This window comes from Acomys russatus, chromosome 32 (genome assembly GCF_903995435.1).
Source record: "Acomys russatus chromosome 32, mAcoRus1.1, whole genome shotgun sequence".
Taxonomy (NCBI): Eukaryota; Metazoa; Chordata; class Mammalia; order Rodentia; family Muridae; genus Acomys; species Acomys russatus.
The window spans coordinates 49,222,950-49,232,627 of record NC_067168.1 but is presented as its reverse complement, the minus strand read 5'-3'; the positions used below and the strand labels follow the sequence as shown (position 1 = coordinate 49,232,627).

General features: G+C 45.7%; 1 pseudogene; it reads right to left on the bottom strand.

Annotated features, from left to right (window-relative positions):
* Positions 1-3,484: 3,484 nt before the first annotated feature.
* LOC127184171 (ribosomal biogenesis factor-like) lies at positions 3,485-3,863 on the bottom strand (annotated as a pseudogene).
* Positions 3,864-9,678: the final 5,815 nt, after the last annotated feature.

Below are 9,678 nucleotides of genomic sequence, written 5' to 3'. Positions count from 1 at the left end.
TTACTCCCAGACACACAGCCCAGCAGTCACCACCAACTGGTACAAAACAAAGAGATTCATAATTTGCCCTAATTTATATCTCAGTGGGGGAAAAGCCAGTAAATGTATGAAAGGCAGAAAGACACAAGCAGTAAGAATGAAAGATGCAATTGATTCATCAACCTCCAGGTAGCTATGGTGGAAGCAAGCCAAGAAATTTCCTTCCTTCGCCCCACCATCTTGAACATAAATAATGTGAACAGAGGTACTATTAGGTTCTGACAGTGTCCAATTCTTCAAGAAAGGAGGGAACAGCAGGAAGAGGATGCCCCAGGCCCTGGCCCTCTGGCCACCTTTAGGCAGAAACAGCAGAGAACGTGCTGTGTTTGCCTTGTGCCTGGAAATCCTCCTGGACAGAGAGACTAGAACCCTTGCACCTCCCTCTCTAGCACATGTCTCTTCAGCAGGTGAGAGTAACTAAGGAACCAGTGCTAGCGCATCAGACCAGCCAAAAGAGCCGTTTCAAAGAGGGAAGGTGATGGAAACTATGAGAAATAAAACTCAAACATGCCCCGGGTCAGATTCCCTCCTCCACAAGGCCTCCATGGTCCAGCAGAGAGCAAGTCTGGGAGAAGCACCGCTCTCACTCACAACGATCCTCTCTTAGGACATATGGAAGAGGCAGGAAGTCTGTAAAAGGCAAGGACATCCCAGAGTGAGTTTCTGGATTCTCAAAGGAGCCCAGGGTCATGGAGGTATGTTTTTAGTTGTCTAGTTTGGTTCGTTTCTTGGAGGGAAAGCTCCATCTTTTTGTCATCTTTGCTGGGCTTCTGCATTACCTGTTAGAATTCAGAACTGGGTGACAGTGGTTCACAATCCCCTTTTCTAAAGGTCTCTGTATTTTCACCCTGTCTAAGACGGGTTCTAGAAAACAGGACATTGTGCCCTCAGACACCAGGCCCGCTGTTGTACCAGTAACCAATGGTCTCTGGTGAGTAACTGGAACCCGTAATTGTAGCCTACAAGTCCCAGTGTTCTATAACAGAAACTCAAATTGGTCTCATAGCTGAATCCAGCGGACTTGTCTGATCCCCTTTTGCGCCTTCTCAGAAACTATGTTCTAGAATGGTCTCTGGCAGAAAAGAAAACTGCTTCAGTTTTCTGCTCTCAAAGTGCACTGACAGCCTGGCTCGCCTCCTTCTTTGGAATTTACATGTATTAGGAAAGTCACATTGCAAAAGCATATAGGGGTCTTTGGAAGGAAGATATTGTGTATCTCCTTTTCTCTGGCTAAGGTCTTTGCCTGACCTGAAATGAGAAGGTATGACAAGCCAGCAAAAAGCAGTTTGGTGGTAAAGCTCTGCCTGGTGTAGCACAGAGAGTCCCCAGTTCAGACTTCTAGGAGTGTGAAAGGACCCTTCTGAGCCTGCTGATCACAGTGGGCAGGGAGCAGGCCGACCTTTGGCCATGGATGTGGCCCAGAATTACATGCCATGAATTTACTAAGTATTTTCGGTATAAATTAGGGAAAACAGAAGGAGCCAAGTGCAAGTCCCAGGACTTGAACAAACAGCTAAGAATGTCTTAGCAGCAGCAGTGGAGACACCCGGAAGCCATACTATCTAGCATGCAATGACGGAGAACTGCAAGAAATAACTCTGAAACTAGTGGGACTAAGAAACTGGCCTTTTAAAAATGTCTTTTAGGCAAGCATGGTAGTGTAGGCTTTTAATCCCAGCACTCAGGAGGTAGAGGCAGACAGAACTCTGAGTTCAAGGCCAGCTTGATCTACAGAGTTAGTTCCAAGATAGCCAGGGCTACTCAGAGAAACTCTGCCTCAAAAAAACCTAAAACTAAATAAATAAATAATTTATTTAATTGCAGTTAAATCATTCAGGTAGACCATATAGGGCCAGGGTGCCAGCCAACCTCAATAGGGCCAGGGTACCAGGCAACCAGGCCTCCTGTTTTCCCAAAAAGGCCAGAGCCAGGGAAGGCTCTCACCACCAGCTAGCATCCCTAGGATCCCCGGACTCTTTAAACTCCTCATGATCGGTGGTTAGCAGCGGGGAAATGAGGGCAAGGGCTTTAGTCACTCTGCCTAGCCTCTGTTTGGGAAGCCAGGCTGTAATCAATGGCCAGAGATAAAGGCAGTAAGCACATGTCCACATGTCCATCAACAGTGGGACTGTGGGACCTGCTGCCTCGGAGCTGAGTGATGAGAGGCTGCAGAGAGGTGTGGGTACCTTGAGTAGAGGGAACATGAGCACAAGGGGAAGTTGCTTAGCAGACAGTGGTGCTCTCAGCATTGGATGTGGCCTGGCTGAGGTGTTGGAGGCCCTGCGGGTGTTAGAAGTGTCGTAAGTCACCAGACAGAAAGGTTAAGAGTTCAATTGATAAGCCGGGCGTGGTGGCACACGCCTTTAATCCCAGCACTTGGGAGGCAGAGGCAGGCGGATCGCTGTGAGTTCGAGGCCAGCCTGGTCTACAAAGTGAGTCCAGGATGGCCAAGGCTACACAGAGAAACCCTGTCTCGAAAAACAAACAAACAAACAAACAAAAGTGTTCAATTGATACTGCCACTACTAGAGAACACAAGATATTGATAAGGGGCAAGAGTGCCAGCCTAGCCTACCACAAGTTTGTGCTTGACGCAGGTGAATTGTGAGACTAGTGCCCCTCTGAAGATGATAAGCTCAGTCCTAAAGAGGTGACATTTAAGACCTCGATCACATGAAATTGTGACTACTGGGAAAGGTGAAGTAACTACTCCCAACACAAGGACAAACTTGGTAAGTTCTGGATGAGAAAGACCAATATGGAGTACAGAGAGGGGAAAGAGCAGCCAGAGAAACAGGAGACGCTGATTGCTTCAGAACATGAGGTCAGCTACCTTGGGATACTACTGTTCAAAGCCAGTCCTGTGGAAAGGCAGTGAGGGGTTTCTGTCATGGTTATCATTGTATTTCTTCTCTCTCTCTCTCTCTCTCTCTCTCTCTCTCTCTCTTTCCTTCCTTTCCTCTTTTCAATTTTTGAGACAATGTCTTATTATATAATACAAGACGGTCTTAAACTCACTGCTGTCTGTCCACCACCTCCCCGAGGATCACTGGTGTGGCCACCACACCCAGTACCTAGTTCCATTTTCAGTAGATCACTGGCAGCTGTGTTTAAAGCAATAGGGGGGGAAAGAAAGCCAACCCTCGGTTTCACTGAAGGCACTAGAGCAAGTAGGTGAATTATAGCTCTTTGTGGCTACCGAAAGGCAAGATCACCTCAGGTGCCACTGGCAGCCCGGCTGCAGCTGTGCCCTCCCTGGCCCTGTATGGAGGTATGGGTGTATTGAAGGGCTGAGTCTCTCCAAGGGAAGCTGGAGATGTTCGTTCACAGTGAAGAGGTTAATTGTGCAGTGAGATCTGGGGGTGGTAAATAGTCTTATTTATAATTTTTAGTTCATAGCCAAAATTCACCAAAGATTCAGCAAGTCCTTGTATGCCTTTCTCCGTCATAGGCAAAGTCTCCCCACCCAACACTGCCCTGCAACGTTAAGAGGTGCACTTGTTATAGCCAGTCTTGTTGCTCCATCAGTATTAGCGGATCTGTTTTCATGGTGCTGCGGCTCTTTCTGCATACATTTAAAAGAAAGGTTGTTTTTGTTTTTGTTTTTTGCAAAGTTTGCAAATTCCTTCTGTATATTTACAAAAGCCCTATTTATTGTTAACTTTTTCATCCTTCATAATATTTATCTTCTTAAGATTAGTTAATGACTGCTTTGCCTTGTTTTTAGCCTTGAAGAACTTTTGGCTGGCTATGTAAAATGCACTCCTAGACTTCTGCCATTTTAATTTGGTTTTGGCCATTGTCAAACTCTAGAAAGTTCATGCAGCTGCTCAGGCTCCCACTGACGCCCAGGGTTTTTTGTTTTGTTTTGTTTTTGTTTCTTTATTTAGTTTTGTTTTGTCTTTTGAGATGGTTTCTCTGTGTAGCCTTGACTGTCCTAGAACTTGATCTGTAGATCAGACTAGCCTAGAACTCGCAGAGATCCGTCTGCCTCTGCTTCCCAAGTGCTGGGATTAAAGGCGTGCACCACCACTGCTGGGCCTTGTTTATTTTTATTTTAATGAGATACAAGTGTAGGAATCTCTGCAAACACCAGGGCTGGCAGAGACATAATCTGTGTGAAGTCAGAAGGAAATAGAGTTCAATATAACTTAATTAGCTGGTCTTGGTCCAAACTTCTAGAGTCTGACCCTGGGTGGTTTATTTTATCCAGATTTAAGCACAGCACAATTTTGAGGAGAAAGTTTTCTGATGATAATTAACTTAATACCATGCATACAACAAAGCTTAAGACATGTTTACATTGTAACTCTTTGGAAAGCACAAATTGCTTCTTTCATAAGGTAGATTCTTTGACTCAGGAACAGTGCTCAGGATAAGGGTCTAGGCAGAATATAATAGACTATGGTAGTTAGGACTGGCCTATCCCTAAGATAACACAGAAATCACCAAAACTTTTATAAAATACAAGTGACATCTCCCACAGGAATGGGTTGTATTGACTGAGAAGCAATGCTTAAGATCTAGTAAGGAAGATTCTGAGATAAACAAACATAACAGAGGAATTCATGGAGCCTGGCCCTATACATCACAAGCACTCCCAGGGTATGAATACACCCATTCCCAGCTTTCTTGGTGGAAACAGGTAACCATCCCCTTCCTTTGAAGAGACAAGTATCTGTGCTTGACACCCTTGGTTTCCGTAGTGTTTATCTATGAGCACAAGGGCCTCTGCCCACTACACCAACCTTTGTAGCTCTGCCCAGCCTTGTTGTGCGTGATACTAGACAATTTGTTCAAAAGTTAAAAGTTCAATGGTTAGTGTTTTTTTTAAAGTCAGAAATTTTCCATAGCACCAAAAACAGCTATGGCAAAATGTCCTCAGCTTCAAAATGGCCACATCAAAGCAACCACATAAAGACCTCTCGTCCTGCAAAGAAAACCCAAAGTGGAGCTTCTTGTTGGGGACTGCAGGCTGAGGCTTCTGCTGGGGCACCCTCTCTCGGTCCCACAGCTGCTGAGCCCATAGTACCAGAAGCATCTTCCTGGTAGGTGACACATGCAGGGTCTCACACTCCAAGTCTCCCAGTTATCACACTGCTTGAAGACCATAGCTGATGACAATGTCTCTACATTTCAAAATTACCGAATAGATTTTTAGCTGTTCTCAACGCACGCGTGTGCACGCACACACACACACACACACACACACACACACACACACACACACACACACACGCAAAGAATGGGCAAGGTATTTAACTAGCTAGTTTTAATCTTTGTATGTATATAAAGCATTCATATATTTAAGAATCACATCCCACTCCACAAATGCATACAAGTATTGCTTGTCAAAAATTATATGAAAAATAAACCTTGCTTTAAAAAATAAAGACACCATTGTGGTATTTATCTTTCTCATGGGGTTAGAAAATTTCACATTAACCACACTGGAGTAACTATGCCAGAAACATCACGCGAACTTCCAAAACTGAGTTCACTCTGCAGAACTGAGGGCAAGAGTCTCTGAGGAGCTCACTGAGTTTCCTAAATCCACGTAAGAGTGGAAACTTGGATTCAAATATAAGTGTGATTAATTTTAACAGTCCCAGTCTTTCCCCTTTTCCTTCCTATCTGTAATTCACACCCTTCAAGAAAACTGTTCTACAAATTTAGACGTTTGTGTTAGGGCATTTCTTCACCTACTGATCCAAAGAGAAGAAAATGCAGCATCCTCTTCTCTAGGTCAAATGAAAAACAGAGAGCAACATTAGTGTCATATCTCACGTCTTGTTAAATGATCTACACGTGGGTGTAACCTTCACAGCAACCATGGAAGGTGGATAGCATTCCAGCATTCACACCTTAAAGGAAATGAAAGTGGTATTTGAAGAAGTGAAGGGCTCTGTCCAAGGTCATACAGCTGGTTAGTGGTGAAGCCGGGCTTTGAACCCAGGCCTACTTCAAAGCCCTGCCCCTCTTTTGTCACCTTGATGCCTACCCCTCTCCAACACACAGCACCACATTTGCATTAACAAGTGCGCTTATTCACTCATTCAGTTACTCGGGACTGACTGAGACATTACTGTGCCCAGACTTTATTCTAAATCCTGAGAACATAGGAACAAAAGCAGATGCTGATACAGGGCACACTCAAAGGGGTGATGGGAAACATAAGCAATATAACAGACTGGAAAGGGCTTTAAAAGGCTCTAAAAACAGGTTGTATCAGTCAATTCTTGCTGCAGAACAAACTACTACAAAACCAACACAACACACTAAAAATAATAATTACTGGCTTCGCTCATAACCCTGTAAATGACTGGGCACTAAGCTGGGCTCAACTGGGTGGCTCCTTTGGTCTCGTTATACCAGGTGTCTATGGTCAGCTACAAAACTAACGATAACTGTTTAAGATCGCCTTCGCTCTGGTCCAGCCTGCCTCCTGTCTGCCAGCTTGCTAGGCTGTGCTTCTACACTCAGGGTATGTAGGTTCTAGAGGCGATAGAAAAAGAAACTCAGCATCTGAACTGGCATCACCTGTGTCAGGTGCTGTTGGTCAATGAAAGGATTAGTCCGGTTCAAGGGTTAGGGAGATGGCTGCCTCTTAAGAAGAAAACTTTAAGGTAAAGAGTTTGGATATAAGAGTTAGATCTGTGAGGCAACATAATGTTAGATTTCTGAGGCAGCTTAAAGAAACAGAAAACAAGACCTGTGTGGCCTCATCAGAAGGAACTGTTTGTTTCAAACAGTGAGAGGCTGATGCAGTGGTGGGGTGGGGCGGGGTGTCTGCTGAGGGGGAAGGGGATCCGCGGGGTGTATAGAGGAGGTTTTGGGAATGCAGTTTGCTGGGGCTACATACAAGTCTGTGCTTTCCCCCCTCGTGGAGTTGTTTGTCCAGACAAGGACATTTTATCTTCAGAACCTGCCTTGTCCCGGCTGCCAGGATAGCGGTCACTCTGGGCGACTGTTTGGCAACGGTAGTGATGGGTAACAGGCTGGAGTCTCAACAAAGGGCCTTCCTTGGCAAGGGTCAGGCAGGCTTTGTTCAAGTTATGTTCAGACTATAAAAATACTACTGATTGTAGTTGTTTAATGGCACTAGTGTAGAACACGGGGTGACATGGCAGAAGGTGGATGGGGGGGAGGAAGTGGGATACAGCTGCTTCCGTGGAGAGCAGAGATGCTCATGCTCAGAGCCGAAGTGAGGGAAGGAAGAGCCATGGTAAGGAAGGCCAGGAAAGAGCATCTCCTGGGATACGGCTCTTACAGCAAACAGCTCCTCTACACTCAACTGGAGGACCAGTGTATATCCAGGAAAAGACTCCGCAGAGGTCACCCAGGGTAACCGTATACACGTTCAAAACTGCTCAGTCTTTGACCTCCTGTGACTTCAAAGGGGTTTTGGATCCTTAAGAACGGCTTCCAAAACGGAAATCTAAAAAAAGAAATAATGATTGGAGAGATGGCTCAGTGTTTAAGAAAACTTGTTGCCCTTGCAGAAGACCCAAGTTTGATTCTCAGCACCCACATGGCGGCTTATAACCATCCAAGACCCTAGTTACAGGGAATACAACAAGCACATACATGCTGTACATGTATGCAAATAACATGCAAATATAAAATAAATCTTTAAAAAGAAAGAAAAGGAAGGGGTTTTTAGTCTGCTTATTTGTTTTGATTGATTGGCTAAATTTAGGGGAAGATGTAAAAGGAACAAGTGGAAATCCTTCCACAGGAAAGAGGGCCGCACGGGCGTCTGCTACAGGGACGCAGAGAAATTGTATTTTTAAATGAAAATTTAAAAAATAGTTATGTTTTTATTTTATGTGTACATGTGTTTTTTCTACATGTTTATCTGTACACCATGTGTCTGGTGCCCACAGAGACCAGACAGACATCAGATTCCCAGGAACTGGAGTCACAGATGGTTGTGAGCTGCCATGTGGGTGATGGAAACGGAACCCTAGGGCTCTGGGAGAGCAGCCAGTGTTCCGAAGAGCTGAGTCGTTGTTCTAGCCTGAGGAAGAAAAGAAAAGCAATCAGAAATTACAGGAAAAACCAAAGGCTGTATAAGTAACGGATTTTCATAACTACCCGCTACATGGCTATGCAGTAAGCAACTTTAGAGTCACTATAAACTATTTATTAGTATTGGTAAAAATGCTGAAATGACATTGTAAAGATGGAAAATGAGTGAGGCCAGGGTAAGAATAAGACCCTCACTTGTTATCACAGGAAGCCAGGCTTGGAAGTGTCTATCTGTAGTCCCGTGTCCATTGGGGGTTGTAGTTGATGGATCTCCTGAGTGGTGGAGCTCAAGATAACCTGAGAAGTAGAGTGTGATTCTGCCTCAGAAATGTCTGAAAACGACTGAAAGCCTTCTGAGGTAAAGCACGGCCAACAGCTGCTTCAGTGTCTGCTCTTCTGGGATGGGCCCTCAGCTCAGAGTAGGATGGCCTTTCATGGAATTCCCAGCTCCCATCCCATCTGTAAATGTAGCTGCCGAAGGGTTGTGTTTCCCATCTCTCAACAGCAGGAGAGGAGAGACCATGACCACAGCTGCCTTCACGAGCTCCCATCATCTCTCTTTTCCTCCCTGATAGAAGGTTTCTCAGGAAAGTTATCACTCACTCAACAGTTCTCAGTGCGTGCTCCCTGGGACAGAAGCAACCGAAGAATCCTGCCAGGGCTGACTCAGACCTTCCCAATCAGACGCTGGCGGCCTAGGATTCCCCACACCCTGCAGTAGAGGGATGCCTGCACGCCTTCCCTGTGCTATCACTAAGCGGGTAGGCTACAGATGTCACCCAGGCTCTCCTCGGCGAGAGGTTCAGCCTGCTAGCTGCCTCCATGCCGATGCAGACATGACCTAAGCCAGAGCTGGTTCCTAGACTAGCAGGGACCTGCTTCGGCCAGTCTGAAACCATATAAAACAGGGTTATAAATCGACTGTGCCATGCATATCCATCTTTTTTATACTCCTGTGTCCCTATTGGCTCCAGGGCCCTGGTTGACACATATCTGTCACTGAAATGATGGCTCTCCTGTCACAGTTATCCTTGGCCCCTCAGCGCCATGCCATGATTCTCTCAAGCCCCCAGCCTTCATCGTCTCCCTGAAAGATTTGATGCTGAGATAAGTTGTGCTGTGGTTGAGCATGGTTCACTCCGGCTCTGGGGCCCCCCGCTACCACCTGGCTGCTTCTTTGCTCTGTATCGGAGCGTGATGAGCCCCTCAGATAACTCTAGGCAGGGGGCCATGAGCTCACGTCATTTCCTGAGACAGGCAACAGACAAACACCAGCCTGAAGTCCCAGCTCCAAACATGGAAAGATCCCTATGGGAGAGTCCCCCTTAGACTGAAATAAAGCTTAGTGCAGGACGTGAGAGTGGACTTCAGAGGCAGGAGCCCGCAACTCTGGTACTCACGCATCTGGCAGACTTACTAACTTCTCTCTTTTATCTTTGCCTTTGCAGTCTTGGGGGCTTCATTCTACTTGCTAACGATGTGTGGGTGTTAAAGTCACGCTATGGAAACACAACACGCACAAACACATACCACAGCTTTTTTTTTTTCCTCCTCCTTCTATGTGAGCAACGTTTTTGTGACTTTCTGGTTCTGTAGGTTGCCGCCTCC